The sequence below is a fragment of the Procambarus clarkii genome, chromosome 6 (genome assembly GCF_040958095.1).
Source record: "Procambarus clarkii isolate CNS0578487 chromosome 6, FALCON_Pclarkii_2.0, whole genome shotgun sequence".
Lineage (NCBI taxonomy): Eukaryota > Metazoa > Arthropoda > Malacostraca > Decapoda > Cambaridae > Procambarus > Procambarus clarkii.
Window position 1 is genome coordinate 56,850,658 of NC_091155.1, and position 24,291 is coordinate 56,874,948.

A 24,291-nucleotide genomic window follows, 5' to 3' on the forward strand; every position below is an offset into this window, starting at 1 on the left:
TAAACACTTCATTTTCAATCAACTATTTGTTTCTCATTAAAATACTGAGTAAGATATTGAAAAGGGGAGAAGTTCTGTTTTTATTGCATATATCGACGTTTCAGCCGGATTAGAGCGGATTTACGTGTACATCTTCCATCGGTAATATAAACGGAAAATCAGGAACATTTTAGTTAATTCTAATGAAAACACATTGATTTTTATTATTTGTATTTGAAACAACATTGTCATATGTCTTTTCTTGGATCTAAATAATACGAAACCTCGCTCTTTGATTTGAAGTTAAAATCCTCAAATATGGTAATATAGTGACATTTTTCACGTTATTCATGTAGTGTGATTTTACGTATATATATTCGTTTCTACCAATATTTCGATACTACTTCATGTTTTCTCACGATATGTGATTTGGCCTTCAAATCTCAGAATTTCGCAAATTTTGCATTTATAAGCAAGTTTTCTTGCATTTTGTTTTGTACTAAAAATCATCGAATTTAGCAATATTTTGACCTTTATCATCCCCTTTTCCTTTATGTGATTTAAACAAAATATCATCGAATTAGGCAATATTTTGCAGTTTTTCCACGTTTTTGTGAATTTTCAGTTTATTGCTATTATTTCATTAAATATACGATAAAAATGATGCAAACACATAATAATTCAGAAAATAACCTTAAATACTTCATTTTCAATCATCTATTTGTTTCTCGTTAAAATATTGAGTAAGTTATTGAAAAGGGGAGAAGTTCTGTTTTTATTGCATATATCGACGTTTCAGCCGGATTAGAACGGTTTTACGTGTACATCTTCCATCGGTAATATAAACCGAAAATCAGGAACATTTTAGTTGATTTTAATGAAAACACATTAATTTTTATCATTTGTATTGGAAGCAACATCTTTATACGTCTTTTCTAGGGTCTAAAAAATACGAAACATCGCTCTATGATTCGAAGTTAAAATCCACAAATTTGGTATAATAATGACTTTTTCACGTTTTTCATGTAGTTTGATTTTACGGAAATATATTCATTTTTACCAATATTTCGATACTATTTCATGTAGTATCACGATATGTGATTTGGCCTTCAAATCTCAGATTTTCGCATAATATTGCATTTTAAGCAAGTTTTCTTGCATTTTGTTTCGTACTGAAAATCATCGAATTCAGCAATATTTTGACGTTCATCATCCCCTTTTCCTTTACGTGATATAAACAAAATATCATCGAATTAGGCAATATTTTGCTGTTTTTTTTACGTTTTTGTGAATTTTCAGTTTATTGCTATTATTTCATTAAATATACGATAAAAATAATGCAAACACATAATTGATTAGAAATTAACCTTAAACACTTCATTTTCAATCAACTATTTGTTTCTCGTTAAAATACTGAGTAAGATATTGGAAAGGGGAGAAGTTCTGTTTTTATTGCATATATCTACGTTTCAGCCGGATTAGAGCGGTTTTACGTGTACATCTTCCATCGGTAATATAAACGGAAAATCAGGAACATTTTAGTTAATTCTAATGAAAACACATTGATTTTTATCATTTGTATTTGAAACAACATTGTCATATGTCTTTTCTAGGATCTAAATAATACGAAACCTCGCTCTATGATTTGAAGTTAAAATCCTCAAATATGGTAGTATAGTGACTTTTTTCACGTTATTCATGTAGTGTGATTTTACGTATATATATTCGTTTTTACCAATATTTCAATACTACTTCATGTTTTCTCACGATATGTGATTTACCCTTCAAATCTTAGAATTTCGCAAATTTTGCATTTTAAGCAAGTTTTCTTGCATTTTGTTTTGTACTAAAAATCATCGAATTTATCAATATTTTGACCTTTATCATCCCCTTTTCCTGTATGTGATTTAAACAAAATATCATCGAATTATGCCGTTTTTGCACGTTTTCTTTAATTTTCAGTTTATTGTTATTAATTCATTAAATATACGATAAAAATTATGCAAACACATAATTGATATGAAAATAACCTTAAATACTTCTTTTTCAATCATCTATTTGTTTCTCGTTAAAATACTGAGTAAGATATTGAAAAGGGAAAAGTTCTGTTTTTAATGCATATATCGACGTTTCAGCCGGAGTAGAACGGTTTTACGTGTACATCTTCCATCGGTAATATAAACCGAAAATCAGGAACATTTTAGTTAATTGTAATGAAAACACATTGATTTTTATCATTTGTATTGGAAGCAGCATCTTTATACGTCTTTTCTAGGGTCTATAAAATACGAAACGTCGCTCTATGATTCGAAGTTAAAATCCTCAAATTTGGTATGATAATGACTTTTTTCACGTTTTTAATGTAGTTTGATATTACGTAAATATATTCATTGTTACCAATATTTCGATACTATTTCATGTAGTATCACGATATGTGATTTGGCCTTCAAATCTCAGATTTTCGCATAATATTGCATTTTAAGCAAGTTTTCTTGCATTTTGCTTCGTACTAAACATCAACGAAATCAGCAATATTTTGACGTTCATCATCCCCTTTTCCTTTATGTGATATAAAGAAAATATCATCGAATTAGGCAATATTTTGCTGTTTTTCCACGTTTTTGTGAATTTTCAGTTTATTGCTATTAATTCATTAAATATACGATAAAAATAATGCAAACACATAATTGATTAGAAATTAACCTTAAACACTTCATTTTCAATCAACTATTTGTTTCTCGTTAAAATACTGAGTAAGATATTGAAAAGGGGAGAAGTTCTGTTTTTATTGCATTTATCGACGTTTCAGCCGGATTTGAGCGGATTTACGTGTACATCTTCCATTGGTAATATAAACGGAAAATCAGGAACATTTTAGTTATTTCTAATGAAAACACATTGATTTTTATTATTTGTATTTGAAACAACATTGTCATATGTCTTTTCTTGGATCTAAATAATACGAAACCTCGCTCTATGATTTGAAGTTAAAATCCTCAAATATGGTAATATAGTGACTTTTTTCACGTTATTCATGTAGTGTGATTTTACGTATATATATTCGTTTCTACCAATATTTCGATACTACTTCATGTTTTCTCACGATATGTGATTTGGCCTTCAAATCTCAGAATTTCGCAAATTTTGCAATTATAAGCAAGTTTTCTTGCCTTTTGTTTTGTACTAAAAATCATCGAATTTAGCAATATTTTGACCTTTATCATCCCCTTTTCCTTTATGTGATTTAAACAAAATATCATCGAATTAGGCAATATTTTGCCGTTTTTCCACGTTTTTGTGAATTTTCAGTTTATTGCTATTATTTCATTAAATATACGATAAAAATGATGCAAACACATAATTGATCAGAAAATAACCTTAAATACTTCATTTTCAATCATCTATTTGTTTCTCGTTAAAATATTGAGTAAGGGGGAGAAATTCTGTTTTTATTGCATATATCGACGTTTCAGCCGGATTAGAACGGTTTTACGTGTACATCTTCCATCGGTAATATAAACCGAAAATCAGGAACATTTTAGTTAATTTTAATGAAAACACATTAATTTTTATCATTTGTATTGGAAGCAACATCTTTATACGTCTTTTCTAGGGTCTAAAAAATACGAAACGTCGCTCTATGATTCGAAGTTAAAATCCTCAAATTTGGTATAATAATGACTTTTTTCACGTTTTTCATGTAGTTTGATATTACGGAAATATATTCATTTTTACCAATATTTCGATACTATTTCATGTAGTATCACATGGTCATATGTCTTTCTTGGATCTAAATAATACGAACACTCGCTCTATGATTTGAAGTTAAATTCCTCAAATATGGTATTATAGTGACTTTTTTCACGGTATTCATTTAGTGTGATTTTACGTATATATATTCGTTTTTACCAATATTTCGATACTACTTCATGTTTTCTCACGATATGTGATCTGGCCTTCAAATCTTAGAATTTCGCAAATTTTCCATTTTAAGCAAGTTTTCTTGCTTAAATATCAAATAAATATTAAATATCAATAAATATTAAAATATCAAATAAATAATAAAAATAATGCAAACACAAAGTTGATTAGAAATTAACCTTAAACTTGCAGGTGGGGGGGGGGGGGGTTGGACAAAATGTGACCCATCACCGCTCTCAGTAATTGGCATATTTTCGGTATAAAAAGTCGAAATTTCAAACAGTGAATACGTGCAGAGAGCCCGAATTTGGCTTCAAAATATGGCTCAAGCGTAGTATTTGGGATGTTTGGGATATTTTGCAAACTGCCGGGGGGTTTGGGCAAAATGTGACCCATCGCTGTTTTCAGTAATTGGCTTATTTTCAAGGGTCAAATTTGGGAAGTTTGGGATAAAAAGTCGTAAATTCAAACTGCGAAAACGTGCAGAGAGCTAGAATTTGGCTCCAAAATATGGCTCAAGCGTTGAATTTTGGATGTTTGGGATATTTTGGAAACTACAGGGAGGGTTTGGGCAAAATGTGATCCATCGCCGCTTTCAGTAATTGGCATATTTTCGGTATGAAAAGTCGTAATTTCAAACTGCAAATACATGCAGAAAGCCAAAATTTGGCTCCTAAATAGGGCTCAAGGGTTGAATTGGGGATGTTTGAGATATTTTGAAAACTGAAGGGAGGGCCTGGGTAAAATGTGGTCCATCGCCGCACTCAGTAATTGGCATATTTTGGGTATAAAATGAAATAATTTCAAACTGCGAACACGTGCAGAGACCCCGAATTTGGCTCCAAAATATGGCTCAAGCGTCGAATTTGGGATGTTTGGGATATTTTGAAAACTGCAGGAAGGGTTTGGGCAAAATGTGATCCATCGCCGCTTTCAGTATTTGTCATGTTTTCGTTATAAAATGTCGTAATTTCAAACAGCGAATACGTGCAGAGAGCCCGAATTTGGCTCCAAAATATAGCTCATGGGTCGAATTTGGGATGTTTGGAATATTTTGCAAACTGCCGGGGGGTTTGGGCAAAATGTGACCCATCGCTGCTTTCAGTAATTGGCTTATTTTCAAGCGTCAAATTTGGGATGTTTGGGATAAAAAGTCATAATTTCAAACTGCGAATACATGCAGAGAGCCAGAAATTAGCTCCAAAAAAATTCTCAAGGGTCGAATTTGGGATGTTTGGGATATTTTGAAAACTACATGAATGGTTTGGGCAAAATGTGATCCATCGCCGCTCTCAGTAATTGGCATATTTTTGGTATAAAAACTCGTAATTTCAAACTGCGAATACGTGCAGAGAGCCAGAATTTGGCTCCAAAATATAGGTCATGGGTCGAATTTGGGATGTTTGGAATATTATGAAAATAGCAGGGGAGTTTGGGCAAAGTGTGACCCATCGTCGCAATCAGTAATTGGCATATTTTCGGTAGAAAATGAATTAATTTCAAACTGCGAATACGTGCAGAGAGCCGGAATTTGGCTCCAAAATATGGCTCAAGCGTGGAATTTGGAATGTTTGGGATATTTTGAAAACTGCAGGGAGGGTTTGGGCAAAATGTGATCCAACGCCGTTTTCAGTAATTGTCATGTTTTCGGTATAAAAATTCGTAATTTCAAACTGCGAATACTCGCAGAAAGCTTGATTTTGGCTCCAAAATATGGCTCAAAGGTCGAATTTGGGATGTTTGGGATATTTTGCAAACTGCCAGGGAGTTTGAGCAATGAGACCGATCGCTGTTTTCAGTAATTGGCATATTTTCAAGCGTCAAATTTGGGAAGTTTGGGATAAAGAGTCGTAATTTCAAACTGCGAATACGTGCAGAGAGCCAGAATTTAGCTCCAAAATAATTCTCAAGGTTCAAATTTAGGATGTTTCGGATATTTTGAAAATTGCAAGGATGGTTGGGGGCAAAACTTTATCGATCACCGCTCTCAGTAATTGGCATATTTTCGGTATAAAAAGTCGTAAATTCAAACTGCGAATACGTGCAGAGAGCCAGAATTTGGCTCCAAAACATGACTCAAGGGTCGAATTTGGGATGTTTGGGATAATTTGATAACTGCAGAGAGCGTTTCGTCAAAATGTGATCCATCGCTGCTTTCAGTAATTGGCATATTTTCGGTATAAAAAGTCGTAATTTCAAACAACGAATACATGCAGAAAGCCAAAACTTGGCTCCAAAATATGGCTCAAGGGTCAAACTTGGGATGTTTGGGATATTTTGAAAACAGCGGGGATGGCTTGGGCAAAATGTGATCCATCGGTGCACTCAGTAATTGGCATATTTTCGGTATAAAATGTCATAATTTCAAACTGCTAATACGTGCAGAGAGCCCGAATTTTGCTCCAAATTATGACTCAAGCGTCGAATTTGGGATGTTTATCACTCTTTTGAGCCTCTGCATCACTCTCTTCAGCCTGTGCATCACTTTCTTAAGCCTCTGCATCACTCTCTTGAGCTTCTGCCTTACTCTTTTGAGCCTCTACATCCGACTCTTGAGCCTCTGCATCACTCTCTTAAGCCTCTGCATTCCTATCTTGATCGTTTGCATCACTCTCATCAGCCTCTGCATCATTCTCTTGAGCCTCTGCATCCCTCTCTTAAGCCTCTACATCATTCTCTTGAGCCTCTGCATCACTCTTGAGCCTCTGTGTCACTCTCTTAAGCCTCTGCATCTCTCACTTCAGCCTCTGCATCACTCTCTGGAGCCTCTGCATCACTCTCTGGAGCCTCAGCATCCCTCTCTTGAGCCTCAGCAGCACTCTCTTGAGCCTCTTCATCATTTTCTTGTGCCTCTGCATCCCTCTCTTAAGCCTCTGCTTCACTCTCTTCAGCCTCGCTCCAAAATTTCGCTCAAGGGTCAAATTTGCGATGTTTGGGATATTTTGAAAACTGCAGGTGGGTTTGGGCAAAATGTGACCCATCGCTGCTCTCAGTAATTGGCATATTTTCGGTATAAAATATCGTAATTTCAAACTGCGAATACGTGAAGAGAGCCAGAATTTGGCTCCAAAATAAGGCTCCAGAGTCGAATTTGGGATGTTTGGGATATTTTTAAAACTGCAGGGAGGGTTTGGGCCTAATGTGATCCATCGCCGCTTTCCGTAATTGACATATTTTCAGTATAAAAAGTCATAATTTCAAACTGCGAATACGTGCAGAGAGCTAGAATTTGGCTATAAAGTATGGCTCAAGATTCGAATTTGGGATGTTTGGGATATTTGAAAACTGCAAGCGGGGTTTGGGCAAAATGTGACGCATCGCTGCTTTCAGTAATTGGCATATTTTCCGTATAAAAAGTCGTAATTTCAAACTGCAAATACGTGCAGAGAGCCAGAATTTGGCCCCAAAATAACGCTCCCGGGTCGAATTTGGGATGTTTGGTATATTTTGAAAACTGCAGGGGGGTTTGGGCAAAATGTGACCCATCGCCGCTCTCAGTAATTGGCATATTTTCGGTATAAAATGACGTAATTTCAAAGGGCGAATACGTGCAGAAAGCTAGAATTTGGCACCAAAATATGGCTCAAAGGTCGAATTTGGATGTTTGGGATATTTTGCAAACTGCAGGGGGGTTTGGGCAAAACGTGACCCATCGTTTCTTTCAGTAATTTCAAGCGTCAAGTTTTGGACGTTTGGGATAAAAAATCGTAATTTCAAACAGCGAATACGTGCAGAGAGCCAAAATTTGGCTCCAAAAACATTCTCAAGGATCGAATTTGGGATGTTTGGGAAGTTTTGAAAACTGCAAGGAGGGGGTTTCGGCTAAATGTGACCTATCGCTGCTCTCAGTAATTGGCATATTTTCGGTATAAAAAGTCATAATTTCAAAATGCGAATACGTGCAGAGAGCCAGAATTTGGCTCCAAAATATAGCTCATGGGTCGAATATGGGATGTTTGGGATATTTTGCATAGTGCAGGGAAGGCCTGGGCAAAATGTGATCCATCGCTGCACTTAGTAATTGGCATATTTTCGGTATAAAATGTCGTAATTTCAAACTGCGAATACGTGCAGAAAGCTAGAATTTGGCTCCAAAATATGGCTCAAAGGTCGAATTTGGATGTTTGGGATATTTTGCAAACTGCAGGGGGGTTTGGGCAAAACGTGACCCATCGCATCTTTCAGTAATTGGCATATTTTCAAGCGTCAATTTTGCGATGTTTGGGATAAAAAGTCGTAATTTCAAACAGCAAATACGTGCAGAGAGCCAGAATTCGGCTCCAAAAACATTCTCAAGGGTCGAATTTGGGATGTTTGGGATATTTTGAAAACTGCAAGGAGGGGGGTTCGGCTAAGAGCGAGGTTTCGTATTATTTAGATCCAAGAAAAGACATATGACAATGTTGTTTCCAATACAAATGATAAAAAACAATGTGTTTTCATTAGAAATAACTAAAATGTTCTTGATCTTCCGTTTATTTTACCGATGGAAGAGGTACACGTAAAACCGCTCTAATCCGGCTGAAACGTCGATATATGCAATAAAAACCGAACTTCTCCCCTTTTCAATATTCTACTCAGTATTTTAACGAGAAACGATGATTAGATGATTGAAAATAAAGTATTTAAGGTTAATTTGTAATCAATTATGTGTTTGCATCATTTTTATCGTATATTTAATGAATTAATAACAATAAACTGAAAATTCACAAAAACGTGGAAAAACGGCAAAAAATTGCCTAATTCGATGATATTTTGTTTAAATCTCATTGCGGAAAAGGGGATGATAAACGTCAAAATATTGCTAAATTCGATGATTTTTCGTACGAAACAAAATGCAAGAAAACTTGCTTAAAATGCAATATTATGCGAAATTCTGAGATTTGAAGGCCAAATCACATATCGTGATACAACATGAAATAGTATCGAAATATTGGTAAAAATGAATATATTTACGTAATATCAAACTACATGATTAACGTGAAAAAGTCACTATTTTACCATATTTGAGGATTTTACCTTCAAGTCATAGAGCGAGATTTCGTATTATTTAGATCAAAGAAAAGACATATGACAATGTTGTTTCCAATACAAATGATAAAAAACAATGTGTTTTCATTAGAATTAACTAAAATGTTCTTGATTTTCTGTTTATATTACCGATGGAAAATGTACACGTAAAACCGCTCTAATCCGGCTGAAACGTCGATATATGCAATAAAAACCGAACTTCTCCCCTTTTCAATATCTTACTCTTTATTTTAACGAGAAACAAATAGATGATTAAAAATGAAGTATTTAGGTTTATTATCTAATCAATTATGTGTTTGCATCATTTTTATCGTATATTTAATGAATTAATAACAATAAACTGAAAATTCAAAAAAACGTGGAAAAACGGCAAAATATTGCCTAATTCGATGATAAATCTCATAGAGGAAAAGGGGATGATAAACGTCAAATATATTGCTAAATTCGATGATTTTTCGTACGAAACAAAATGCAAGAAAACTAGCTTAAAATGCAATATTATGTAACATTCTGAGATTTGAAGGCCAAATCACATATTGTGATACTACATGAAATAGTATCGAAATATTGGTAAAAATTAATATATTTACGTAATATCAAACTACATGATTGACGTGAAAAAGTCACTATTTTACCATATTTGAGGATTTTAACTACAAATCATAGAGCGAGGTTTCGTATTATTTAGATCCAAGAAAAGACATATGACATTGTTGTTTCCAATACAAATGATAAAAATACAATGTTGTTTATTAGAATTAACTAAAATGTTCTTAATATTCCGTTTATTTTACCATGGAAGATGTACACGTAAAACCGCTCTAATCCGGCTGAAACGTCGAAATATGCAATAAAAACCGAACTTCTCCCCTTGTCAATATTCTACTCAGTATTTTAACGAGAAACAAATAGATGATTAAAAATGAAGTATTTAAGGTTATTATCTAATCAAATACGTGTCTGCATCATTTTTATCGTATATATAATGAATTAATACCCATAGACTGAAAATTCACAAAAACGTGGAAAAACGACAAAATATTGCCTAATTCGATGATATTTTGTTTAAATCACAAAAAGGAAAAGGAGATAATAAACGTCAAAATATTGCTAAATTTGATGATTTTTCGTACGAAACAAAATGCAAGAAAACTTGCTTAAATTGCAATATTATGCGACATTCTGTGACGGAGTTCCCCCCCTTATAATTCTCCCACGCCTGCAGTAAGAGTCATGTCTGCTTTTCCCAAGCGTTCTCTACGTTGCAGGCTACAATTTGATATATGGGAGAGAGTGAAGTGTTCTCGGAGAGCCGAGAAATTTGTGAAATAGTGATATTTTGGCCTGTGGTTTAGGCCCTTTAGGGAGCCAAGATGGCGCTGGCTTCCCTGATCTCCCGCCAAAACCGTGTGACGTCAGTGGCACCGGATTGGTCACCGACAGCAATGTGGCACCGGGAGCCAATGAAAACTTCCCGTAGCGAAAGTGACGTCACGAAGGAAGGGGGTCCGGCCGGCGCGCCGGGCTGGCGCCAGCAGTCAGACACGACACGTCATAGAGGTCGGACGTGCGACGAGTGGTCCTGTCTGTCGGACAGCTGTTTCCCACTACCGTGGATTTACGCGTCACCTGAAGTCCGCCAGTACTCTGAGAAGTCTTCCCTAGTTCATGTGTTGAACCAGAAGAGGGAATTGACGGTTATTTGAGCAACAAGTGCTCCAGTCAGGTACTGGGCCAGTAGCAGTGAAGCCGTGCAGTGACGTATGTTGACGCCTGTGGTAATTCACCAGTTCGTGACAGCGTAGTGGCTGACAGAGCCACTGGGTAGCTGAGGAAGAGAGGACTATTTGGGGAGACCGAACGACTGTAGCTGAGACGTAGGCGACAGCCGTTGCTGGGAGAAGACGACGGCCAGGAGACCGACTCCAACCTTCAAGAAGTCAAGAAGGAGGACGGACCTGCAGAGAGGAGGCACGGAGACGACGCGCTAAACGGTGGGACGACGAGAGGCTCTGGTAGGACACGACGACGTGTAGTGTGGGGGCGTTCCCGACACGAGGACCAGGAGCTACATCTCGACTCTCATCGGAGGATAGGGTGAAGTAGGTGGTTCTAGTTCCCTCCCCATTCCCCTTTAGTTAGCTATATTATTTGGCTATATTATCAAGCCTGAGGATTTTATATGTCGTGAGCAAGTCTCACCTATGTCACGGTAAAGCACCAGTGTGCTAGACAGTACTATCAAGAGTACTTGTAATATTCATGTTGATTATTGGTGTGTACAGGCACCAGGAACCAGTGATTAATTTACTGTGTTGTGTATATCTTTCTATAGATTTTTGATATGAACATATAGTGGTAAATTATATATAATATGCCAGTATTTGGAGGTTAGGCTATGTGCCCAGAAACTATTTATTTTCCATGTATTGATGATTGATTTATATACCATATATATGTCTATGTTCATTCAGTGAATAATCATTTGTGAGTACAGTGAATCATTGCGTTATCACCAACGAGAGAAAGTACTGAAAACTCCAGTGTTAATAGTTCATAATATATTGTTGAGTGAAGAACAATGTGAAGCCATTACAGTGAATCATTGTAGAATTGATTGTAGAAAAGACTGTTTGAGCCTGAGTACAGTGTAACTAAGTAATTCGGTTTATTTGTGCCAATATCGAGTGTGCGAGTTTCTAGTAATATTGGAGAATTTAAAGAAACCGCGCGCGTGAATCTAGCAAACAAGCAAATTTCGCGCGGAGAGTCCATTGCGATCAGCTGTTCTTGACACTTGATGAGGAGGGGGAGGTGTTGCCCTCTAGCGGTCGCATAATATCCGTGGGAATTACCGACCGAGTCAGGATCAGTTGATTTATCGATTATTGTGTGGCCTTGTGACATCTTTCATACATTTTAAGTAAAATACAAAAAACTATCTTAGTGTTTTTATCATTCCCTCCATTGATCTTGTGGCTATACTATACCTGTAAGCATAGAGTGATAACAACAAGTACCTGCCTGATTCCTGATCTTTGAGTGTGACCTTGCCAAGGCTACCACTGAATACACCAGTCCACTGATGGTGTTATTGGCCACCTTAAACACCAATTGGCGACCTTGTGATTAACCGTAGAGCCCTATTGTTGGGGAGGGCACACGACAGTCGATGTGATCGAGTCGTGTTCTCACTCTTTCCTAATAAGAGGCCGTTAAGATTGACTGGGAGACTCTCCTGGCGTGCAGTGGCGCCGTGAGGATCGAGGGAAGACCCGCAGGGCTCCGGTGAGTTACCTTGAGCATAACTATTGCTTACCCCAGAGTAAGGGTAGAGAATAATAGAGAGGTGAAACCCCCAACAATTCTGAGACTTGAAGTCCAAATCACATATCGTGATACAACATGAAATAGTATCGAAATATTGGTAAAAATGAATATATTTACGTAATATCAAACTACATGATTAACGTGAAAAAGTCACTATTTTACCATATTTGAGGATTTTACCTTCAAGTCATAGAGCGAGATTTCGTATTATTTAGATCAAAGAAAAAACATATGACAATGTTGTTTCCAATACAAATGATAAAAAACAATGTGTTTTCATTAGAATTAACTAAAATGTTCTTGATTTTCTGTTTATATTACCGATGGAAGATGTACACGTAAAACCGCTCTAATCCGGCTGAAACATCGATATATGCAATCAAAACCGAACTTCTCCCCTTTTCAATATCTTACTCAGTATTTAAACGAGAAACAAATAGATGATTGAAAATGAAGTATTTAAGTTTATTATCTAATCAATTATGTGTTTGCATCATTTTTATCGTATATTTAATGAATTAATAACAATAAACTGAAAATTCAAAAAAACGTGGAAAAACGGCAAAATATTGCCTAATTCGATGATAAATCTCATAGAGGAAAAGGGGATGATAAACGTCAAAATATTGTTAAATTCGATGATTTTTCGTACGAAACAAAATGCAAGAAAACTTGCTTAAAATGCAATATTATGCGACATTCTGAGATTTGAAGGCCAAATCACATATTGTGATACTACATGAAATAGTATCGAAATATTGGTAAAAATGAATATATTTACGTAATATCAAACTACATGATTGACGTGAAAAAGTCACTATTTTACCATATTTGAGGATTTTAACTTCAAATCATTGAGCGAGGTTTCGTATTATTTAGATCCAAGAAAAGACATATGACATTGTTGTTTCCAATACAAATGATAAAAAACAATGTTGTTTCCTTAGAATTAACTAAAATGTTTTTGATTTTCCGTTTATTTTACCGATGGAAGATGTACACGTAAAACCGCTCTAATCCGGCTGAAACGTCGATATATGCAATAAAAAGCGAACTTCTACCCTTTTCAATATTCTACTCAGTATTTTAACGAGAAACAAATAGATGATTGAAAATGAAGTATTTAAGGTTATTATCTAATTAATTATGTGTTTGCATCATTTTTATCGTATATATAATGAATTAATTCCTATAGACTGAAAATTCACAAAAACGTGGATAAACGGCAAAATATTGCCTAATTCCTAATGATATTTTGTTTAAATCACATAAAGGAAAAGGAGATAATAAACGTCAAAATATTGCTAAATTCGATGATTTTTAGTACGAAACAAAATGCAAGAAAACTTGCTTAAAATGCAATATTGTGTGACATTCTGAAACTTGAAGTCCAAATCACATATCGTGATACTACATGAAATTGTACCGAAATATTAGTAAAAATGAATATATTTACGTAATATCAAACTACATGATTAACGTGAAAAAGTCACTATTTTACTATATATGAAAATTTTAACTTCAAATCATAGAGCGATGTGACGTATTGTTTAGATCCAAGAAAAGACATATGACAATGTTGTTTCCAATACAAATGATAAAAACCAATGAGTTTTCATTAGAACTAACTAAAATGTTCTTGATTTTCCGTTTATATTACCGATGGAAGATGTACACGTAAAACCGCTCTAATCCGCCTGAAACGTCGATATATGCAATAAAAACCGAACTTCTCCCCTTTTCAATATCTTACTCAGTATTTTAACGAGAAACAAATAGATGATTGAAAATGAAGTATTTAAGTTTATTATCTAATCAATTATGTGTTTGCATCATTTTTATCGTATATTTAATGAATTAATAGCACTAAACTGAAAATTCACAAAAACGTGGAAAAACGGCAAAATATTGCCTAATTTGATGATAAATCTCATAGAGGAAAAGGGGATGATAAACGTCAAATATATTGCTAAATTCGATGATTTTTCGTACGAAACAAAATGCAAGAAAACTTGCTTAAAATGCAATATTATGCGAAATTCTGAGATTTGAAGGTCAACTCACATATCGTGATACTACATGAAATAGTATCGAAATATTGGTATAAATGAATATATTTACGTAATATCAAACTACATGATTAACGTGAAAAGTCACTATTTTACCATATTTGAGGATTTTACCTTCAAGTCATAGAGCGAGGTTTCGAATTATTTAGATCAAAGAAAAGACATATGACAATGTTGTTTCCAATACAAATGATAAAAAACAATGTGTTTTCATTAGAATTAACTAAAATGTTCTTGATTTTCTGTTTATATTACCGATGGAAGATGTACACATAAAACCGCTCTAATCCGGCTGAAACGTCGATATATGCAATAAAAACCGAACTTCTCCCCTTTTCAATATCTTACTCAGTATTTTAACGAGAAACAAATAGATGATTGAAAATGAAGTATTTAAGTTTATTATCTAATCAATTATGTGTTTGCATCATTTTTATCGTATATTTAATGAATTAATAGCACTAAACTGAAAATTCACAAAAACGTGGAAAAACGGCAAAATATTGCCTAATTTGATGATAAATCTCATAGAGGAAAAGGGGATGATAAACGTCAAATATATTGCTAAATTCGATGATTTTTCGTACGAAACAAAATGCAAGAAAACTTGCTTAAAATGCAATATTATGCGAAATTCTGAGATTTGAAGGTCAACTCACATATCGTGATACTACATGAAATAGTATCGAAATATTGGTATAAATGAATATATTTACGTAATATCAAACTACATGATTAACGTGAAAAGTCACTATTTTACCATATTTGAGGATTTTACCTTCAAGTCATAGAGCGAGGTTTCGAATTATTTAGATCAAAGAAAAGACATATGACAATGTTGTTTCCAATACAAATGATAAAAAACAATGTGTTTTCATTAGAATTAACTAAAATGTTCTTGATTTTCTGTTTATATTACCGATGGAAGATGTACACGTAAAACCGCTCTAATCCGGCTGAAACGTCGATATATGCAATAAAAACCGAACTTCTCCCCTTTTCAATATCTTACTCAGTATTTTAACGAGAAACAAATAGATGATTGAAAATGAAGTATTTAAGTTTATTATCTAATCAATTATGTGTTTGCATCATTTTTATCGTATATTTAATGAATTAATAGCACTAAACTGAAAATTCACAAAAACGTGGAAAAACGGCAAAATATTGCCTAATTTGATGATAAATCTCATAGAGGAAAAGGGGATGATAAACGTCAAATATATTGCTAAATTCGATGATTTTTCGTACGAAACAAAATGCAAGAAAACTTGCTTAAAATGCAATATTATGCGAAATTCTGAGATTTGAAGGTCAACTCACATATCGTGATACTACATGAAATAGTATCGAAATATTGGTATAAATGAATATATTTACGTAATATCAAACTACATGATTAACGTGAAAAGTCACTATTTTACCATATTTGAGGATTTTACCTTCAAGTCATAGAGCGAGGTTTCGAATTATTTAGATCAAAGAAAAGACATATGACAATGTTGTTTCCAATACAAATGATAAAAAACAATGTGTTTTCATTAGAATTAACTAAAATGTTCTTGATTTTCTGTTTATATTACCGATGGAAGATGTACACGTAAAACCGCTCTAATCCGGCTGAAACGTTGATATATGCAATAAAAACCGAACTTCTCCCCTTTTCAATATCTTACTCAGTATTTTAACGAGAAACAAATAGATGATTGAAAATGAAGTATTTAAGTTTATTATCTAATCAATTATGTGTTTGCATCATTTTTATCGTATATTTAATGAATTAATAGCACTAAACTGAAAATTCACAAAAACGTGGAAAAACGGCAAAATATTGCCTAATTTGATGATAAATCTCATAGAGGAAAAGGGGATGATAAACGTCAAATATATTGCTAAATTCGATGATTTTTCGTACGAAACAAAATGCAAGAAAACTTGCTTAAAATGCAATATTATGCGAAATTCTGAGATTTGAAGGTCAACTCACATATCGTGATACTACATGAAATAGTATCGAAATATTGGTATAAATGAATATATTTACGTAATATCAAACTACATGATTAACGTGAAAAGTCACTATTTTACCATATTTGAGGATTTTACCTTCAAGTCATAGAGCGAGGTTTCGAATTATTTAGATCAAAGAAAAGACATATGACAATGTTGTTTCCAATACAAATGATAAAAAACAATGTGTTTTCATTAGAATTAACTAAAATGTTCTTGATTTTCTGTTTATATTACCGATGGAAGATGTACACGTAAAACCGCTCTAATCCGGCTGAAACGTCGATATATGCAATAAAAACCGAACTTCTCCCCTTTTCAATATCTTACTCAGTATTTTAACGAGAAACAAATAGATGATTGAAAATGAAGTATTTAAGTTTATTATCTAATCAATTATGTGATTGCATCATTTTTATCGTATGTTTAATGAATTAATAACAATAAACTGAAAATTAAAAAAAAACGTGGAAAAACGGCAAAATATTGCCTAATTCGATGATAAATCTCATAGAGGAAAAGGGGATGATAAACGTCAAATATATTGCTAAATTCGATGATTTTTCGTACGAAACAAAATGCAAGAAAACTAGCTTAAAATGCAATATTATGCGACATTCTGAGATTTGAAGGCCAAATCACATATTGTGATACTACATGAAATAGTATCGAAATATTGGTAAAAATGAATATTTTTACGTAATATCAAACTACATGATTGATGTGAAAAAGTCACTATTTTACCATATTTGAGGATTTTAACTATAAATCATAGAGCGAGGTTTCGTATTATTTAGATCCAAGAAAAGACATATGACATTGTTGTTTCCAATACAAATGATAAAAAAACAATGTTGTTTCATTAGAATTAACTAAAATGTTCTTGATTTCCCGTTTATTTTACCGATGGAAGATGTACACGTAAAACCGCTCTAATCCGGCTGAAACGTCGATATATGCAATAAAAACCGAACTTCTCCCCTTTTCAATATTCTACTCAGTATTTTAACGAGAAACAAATAGATGATTGAAAATGAAGTATTTAAGGTTATTATCTAATCAGTTATGTGTTTCCATCATTTTTATTGTATATATAATGAATTATAACCCATAAACTGAAAATTCACAAAAACGTGGAAAAACGGCAAAATATTGCCTAATTCGATGATATTTTGTTTAAATCACATAAAGGAAAAGGAGATAATAAACGTCAAAATATTGCTAAATTCGATGATTTTTCGTACGAAACAAAATGCAAGAAAACTTGCTTAAAATGCAATATTATGCGAAATTCTGAGATTTGAAGGCCAACTCACATATCGTGATACTACATGAAATAGTATCGAAATATTGGTAAAAATGAATATATATACGTAATATCAAACTACATGAAAAACGTGAAAAAAGTCATTATTTTACCATATATGAAGATTTTAAATTCAAATCATAGAGCGAGGTTTCGTATTATTTAGATCCAAGAAAAGACATATGACAATGTTGTTTCCAATACAAATGATAAAAGCCAATGTGTTTTCATTAGAATTAACTAAAATGTTCCTGATTTTCCGTTTATATTACCGATGGAAGGTGTACACGTAAAACCGCTCTAATCCGGCTAAAACGTCGATATATGCAATAAAAACCGAACTTCTCCCCTTTTCAATATCTTACTCAGTATTTTAAAGAGAAACAAATGGTTGATTGAAAATAAAGTATTTAAGGTTAATTTCTAATCAATTATGTGTTTGCATCATTTTTATCGTATATATAATAAATACCCATAGACTGAAAATTCAAAAAAACGTGGAAAAACGGCTAAATATTGCCTAATTCGATGATATTTTGTTTAAATCACATAAAGGAAAAGGAGATAATAAACGTCAAAATCTTGCTAAATTCGATGTTTTTTCGTACGAAACAAAATGCAAGAAAACTTGCTTAATATGTGTTACGAACCCGGATCCAGCGTCCGTGCCGGGAGCAGTGACAAACACGCCATCTGTGGGTCAGCTCCCGAAACCCCCGCCAAACGAACGACGACACCTAGTGAGGACAGCGTGTACTGGCCTCGAGGACCAGTTTCCAGTCTGGTTCAGCGCTCAACACCGCCGCTCCTGACCTCTGGTGAGGTGGTACTCCGACGACAGCGCCATCTAGGGAGTGGATATGTCGGGCGTTTGTATCTGAGCCTGTGAGTGTGGTGTATTAGTGTCCCGGTTATTAATGACGTGTCTGCTTACAGAGCCGACCTGGGACCACTGTGTTGAAGGTGGAGTCAGTCTACCCGAGGCAGCCAGTCTCCATACAGTGAAGTTTGCTGCAGCTGTCGTGACGTCGTCCCCCCGGAAGAGCACTGTGGTGTGTTAAGCCTGCCAGTGGAGTGGCAGTGGAAGGATTTACCCGGGACCGACGGTTGGAGACGATAATCCACTGGGGTATTGAGGACAGGAGGGTGATTGGTGATATCACACGAGACTCCTGTCTAGGGCGTACCCCTTATATCGTTCGTGGAGTGGCCGTACCAGCCTTGGTGGCTCTGTACCTGCCAGCAGACCTGCTGGACGTGTGGTTGACGGCCTCCACGACGGTGCCCCCAGTGGACCTGTGTTGTGGCTGACCTGTGGCCAGGGTAGACTCGGCGTTCTCAGAGGACACGTCTCAAGGCCACGAAGGAAGCACCAAGGAATCGGCACCGAAAGTGGTGTGGCACCAGAGTCTTCAGCAGAAGACTACAGTGAATAATCCCCTTGCATAGCATTAATACCCCTCCCCCTGTGTACTCCTTTTATATAATATTTATTTATTGGTGGTGGTCAATATATTATATTAAGTTCTTAGCTTTCTTTCCCTACTCCCTTTAAGTTACTTGCGTCACGGATCGCATCCCTTGATAGCCTCTACTGGCTTGGGGCCGGATATATATCTTCCTCTAACTACATCAGAGTAAGAACCCCGTTGCGTCCCGAGAGGGCCGTAACAATATGCAATATTATGCGAATTTCTGAGATTTGAAGGCCAAATCACGCATCGTGATACTACATGAAATAGTATCGAAATATTGGTAAAAATGAATATATTTACTTAATATCAAACAACATGAAAAACGTGAAAAAAGTCATTATTTTACCATATTTGAAGATTTTACCTTCAAATCATAGAGCGAGGTTTCGTATTATTTAGATCCAAGAAAAGACATATGACAATGTTATTTCCAATACAAATGATAAAAAACAATGTGTTTTCATTAGAAATAACTAAAATGTTCTTGATCTTCCGTTTATTTTACCGATGGAAGAGGTACACGCAAAACCGCTCTAATCCGGCTGAAACGTCGATATATGCAATAAAAACCGAACTTCTCCCCTTTTCAATATTCTACTCAGTATTTTAACGAGAAACAAATAGATGATTGAAAATAAAGTATTTAAGGTTAATTTGTAATCAATTATGTGTTTGCATCATTTTTATCGTATATTTAATGAATTAATAACAATAAACTGAAAATTCACAAAAACGTGGAAAAACGGCAAAAAATTGCCTAATTCGATGATATTTTGTTTAAATCTCATTGCGGAAAAGGGGATGATAAACGTCAAAATATTGCTAAATTCGATGATTTTTTGTACGAAACAAAATGCAAGAAAACTTGCTAAAAATGCAATATTATGCGACATTCTGAGATTTGAAGGCCAAATCACATATTGTGATACTACATGAAATAGTATCGAAATATTGGTAAAAATGAATATATTTACGTAATATCAAACTACATGATTGACGTGAAAAAGTCACTATTTTACCATATTTGAGGATTTTAACTTCAAATCATTGAGCGAGGTTTCGTATTATTTAGATCCAAGAAGACATGACATTGTTGTTTCCAATACAAATGATAAAAAACAATGTTGTTTCCTTAGAATTAACTAAAATGTTTTTGATTTTCCGTTTATTTTACCGATGGAAGATCTAAATAATACGAAACCCCGCTTTATGATTCGAAGTTAAAATCCTCAAATTTGGTATAATAGTGACTTTTTTTACGTTTTTCATATAATTTGATATTACGTAAATATATTCGTTTTTACCAATATTTCGATACTATTTCAAATAGTATCACGATAAGTGATTTGGCCTTCAAATCTCAGAATTTCGCATAATATTGCATTTTAAGCAAGTTTCCTTGCATTTTGTTTCGTACGAAAAATCATCGAATTTAGCAAGATTTTCACGTTTATCATCTCCTTTTCCTTTACGTGATTTAAGCAAAATATCATCGAATTTGGCAAGATTTTACCGTTTTTCAACGTTTATATGAAATTTTCCGTTTATTGTTATTAATTCAATAAATATACGACAAAAATGATGCAAACACATAATTGATCACAAATTAACTTTAAATACTTCATTTTCAATCAACTATTTGTTTCTCACTAAAATACTGAGTAAGATATTGAAAAGGGGAGAAGTTATTTTTATTGCATATATCGACGTTTCAGCCGGATTAGAGCGGTTTTACGTGTACATCTTCCATCGGTAATTTTATATCTAATCAATTATGTGTTTTCATCATTTTTATCGTATATTTAATGAATTAATATCAATAAACGGAAAATTCACAAAAACGTGAAAAAACAGCAAAATATTGCCTAATTCAATGATATTTTGTTTAAATCACATAAAGGAAAAGGGGATGATGAACGTCAAAATATTGCGAAATTCGATGATTTTTAGTACAAAACAAAATGCAAGAAACTTGCTTAAAAATGCAAAATTTGCGAAATTCTGAGATATGAAGGCCAAATCACTCACCATGAGAAAACATGAAGTAGTATCGAAATATTGATAAAAACGAATATATTTACGTAAAATCACACTACATAAAAAACGTGAAAAAAGTCACTATTTTACCATATTTGAGGATTTTAACTTCAAATCATAGAGCGAGGTTTCGTATTATTTAGATCCAAGAAAAGACATATGACAATGTTGTTTCCAATACAAATGATAAAAATCAATGTGTTTTCATTAGAATTAATTAAAATGTTCCTGATATTCCGTTTATATTACCGATGGAAGATGTATACGTAAAACCGCTCTAACCCGGCTGAAACGTCGACATATGCAATAAAAACAGAACTCCCCTTTTCAATATCTTACTCAGTATTTTAACGAGAAACAAACAGTTGATTGAAAATGAGGTATTTAAGGTTAATTTCTTATCTATTATGTGTTTGCATCATTTTTATCGTATATTTAATGAATTAAACTAAACCCTACCTGAAAACTGCAGGTAGAGTTTGGGCAAAATGTGGCCTATTGCCGCTCTCCCTAATTGGCCTATTTTCGGTATAAAAATTCGTAATTTCAAACTGCGAATACGTGCAGAGAGCCAGAATTTGGCTCCAAAATATGGCTCAAGCGTTGAATTTGGGATGTTTGGGATATTTTGAAAACTGCAGGGAGGGTTTGGGCAAAATGTGATCCATCGCTGCTTTCAGTAATTGGCATTTTTTCGGTATAAAAGTCGTAATTTCAAACTGCGAATACATGCAGAGAACCAGAATTTGGCTACAAAATATAACTCAAGCGTCGAATTTGGGATGTTTGCTATATTTTGAAAACTGCAGGGAGGGTTTGGGCCTAATGTGATCCATCGCCGCTTCCCGTAATTGACATATTTTCAGTATAAAAAGTCATAATTTCCAACTGCGAATACGTGCTGAGAGCCAGAATTTGGCTATAATGAATGGCTCAAGGGTCGAATTTGGGATGTTTGGGATATTTGAAAACTGCAAGCGGGGTTTGGGCAAAATTTGACGCATCGTTGCTTTCAGTAATTGGCATATTTTCCGTATAAAAAGTCGTAATTTCAAACTGCAAATACGTGCAGAGAGCCAGAATTTGGCTCCGAAATAACGCTCCAGGGTAGAATTTGGGATGTTTGGTATATTTTGAAAGCTGCAGGGTGGTTTGGGCAAAATGTGACCCATCGCCGCTCTCAGTAATTGGCATATTTACGGTATAAAATGACGTAATTTCAAAGTGCGAATACGTGCAGAAAGCTAGAATTTGGCTCCAAAATATGGCTCAAAGGTCGAATTTGGATGTTTGGGATATTTTGCAAACTGCAGGGGGGTTTGGGCAAAACGTGACCCATCGTTTCTTTCAGTAATTGGCATATTTTCAAGCGTCAAGTTTGGAATGATTGGGATAAAAAGTCGTAATTTCAAACAGCGAATACGTGCAGAGAGCCAGAATTTGGCTCCAAAAACGTTCTCATGGGTCGAATTTGAGATGTTTGGGATATTTTGAAAACTGCAAGGAGGGGGTTTCGGCTAAATGTGACCTATCGCCGCTCTCAGAAATTGGCATATTTTCGGTATAAAATGTCGTAATTTCAAAATGCGAATATGTGCAGAGAGCCACAATTTGGCTCCAAAAGTTGGCTCAAGGGTCGAATTTGGTATGTTTGGGAAATTTTGAAAACTGCAGGGAGGGTTTGGGCAAAATGTGATCCATCGCCGCTCTCAGTAAATGGCATATTTTCGGTATAAAAGACGTAATTCCAAACGGCGAGTACGTGCAGAGTGGCCGAATTTGGTTACAAAATATGGCACAAGGGTCGAATTTGGGATGTTTGAGATAATTTGGAAACTGCAGAGAGGGTTTCGGCAAAATGTGATCCATCGCCGTTTTCAGTAATTGGCTTATTTTCGGTATAAAAAGTCGTAATTTCAAACTGCGAATACGCGCAGAAAGCTAGAATTTGGCTCCAAAATATGGCTCAAAGGTCGAATTAGGGATGTTTGGGATATTTTGCAAATTGCAGAGGGGTATAGGCAAAATGTGACCCATCGCTTCTTTCAGTAATTGGCATATTTTCAAGCGTCAAATTTGGGATGTTTGGGATTAAAATTCGTAATTTCAAACTACGAATACGTGCAGAGAGCCAGAATTTGGCTCCAAAAACATTCTCAACGGTCGAATTTGGGGTGTTTGGGATATTTTGAAAACTGCAAGGAGGGGGTTTCGGCTAAATGTGACCTATCGCCGATCTCAGTAATTGGCATATTTTAGGTATAAAATGACGTAATTTCAAACTGCGAATATGTGCAGAGAGCCACAATTTGGCTTCAAAATTTCGCTCAAGGGTCGAATTTGCGATGTTTGGGATATTTTGAAAACTGCAGGTGGGTTTGGGCAAAATATGACCCATCGCTGCTCTCAGTAATTGGCATATTTTCGGTATAAAATGTCGTAATTTCAAACTGCGAATACGTGCAGAGAGCCAGAATTTGGCTCCAAAATAAGGCTCCAGGGTCGAATTTGGGATGTTTGGGATATTTTTAAAACTGCAGGGAGGGTTTGGGCCTAATGTGATCCATCGCCGCTTCCCGTAATTGACATATTTTCAGTATAAAAAGTCATAATTTCCAACTGCGAATACGTGCTGAGAGCCAGAATTTGGCTATAATGTATGGCTCAAGGGTCGAATTTGGGATGTTTGGGATATTTGAAAACTGCAAGCGGGGTTTGGGCAAAATTTGACGCATCGTTGCTTTCAGTAATTGGCATATTTTCCGTATAAAAAGTCGTAATTTCAAACTGCAAATACGTGCAGAGAGCCAGAATTTGGCTCCAAAATAACGCTCCAGGGTAGAATTTGGGATGTTTGGTATATTTTGAAAACTGCAGGGGGGTTTGGGCAAAATGTGACCCATCGCCGCTCTCAGTAATTGGCATATTTACGGTATAAAATGACGTAATTTCAAAGTGCGAATACGTGCAGAAAGCTAGAATTTGGCTCCAAAATATGGCTCAAAGATCGAATTTGGATGTTTGGGATATTTTGCAAACTGCAGGGGGGTTTGGGCAAAACGTGACCCATCGTTTCTTTCAGTAATTGGCATATTTTCAAGCGTCAAGTTTGGGATGATTGGGATAAAAAGTC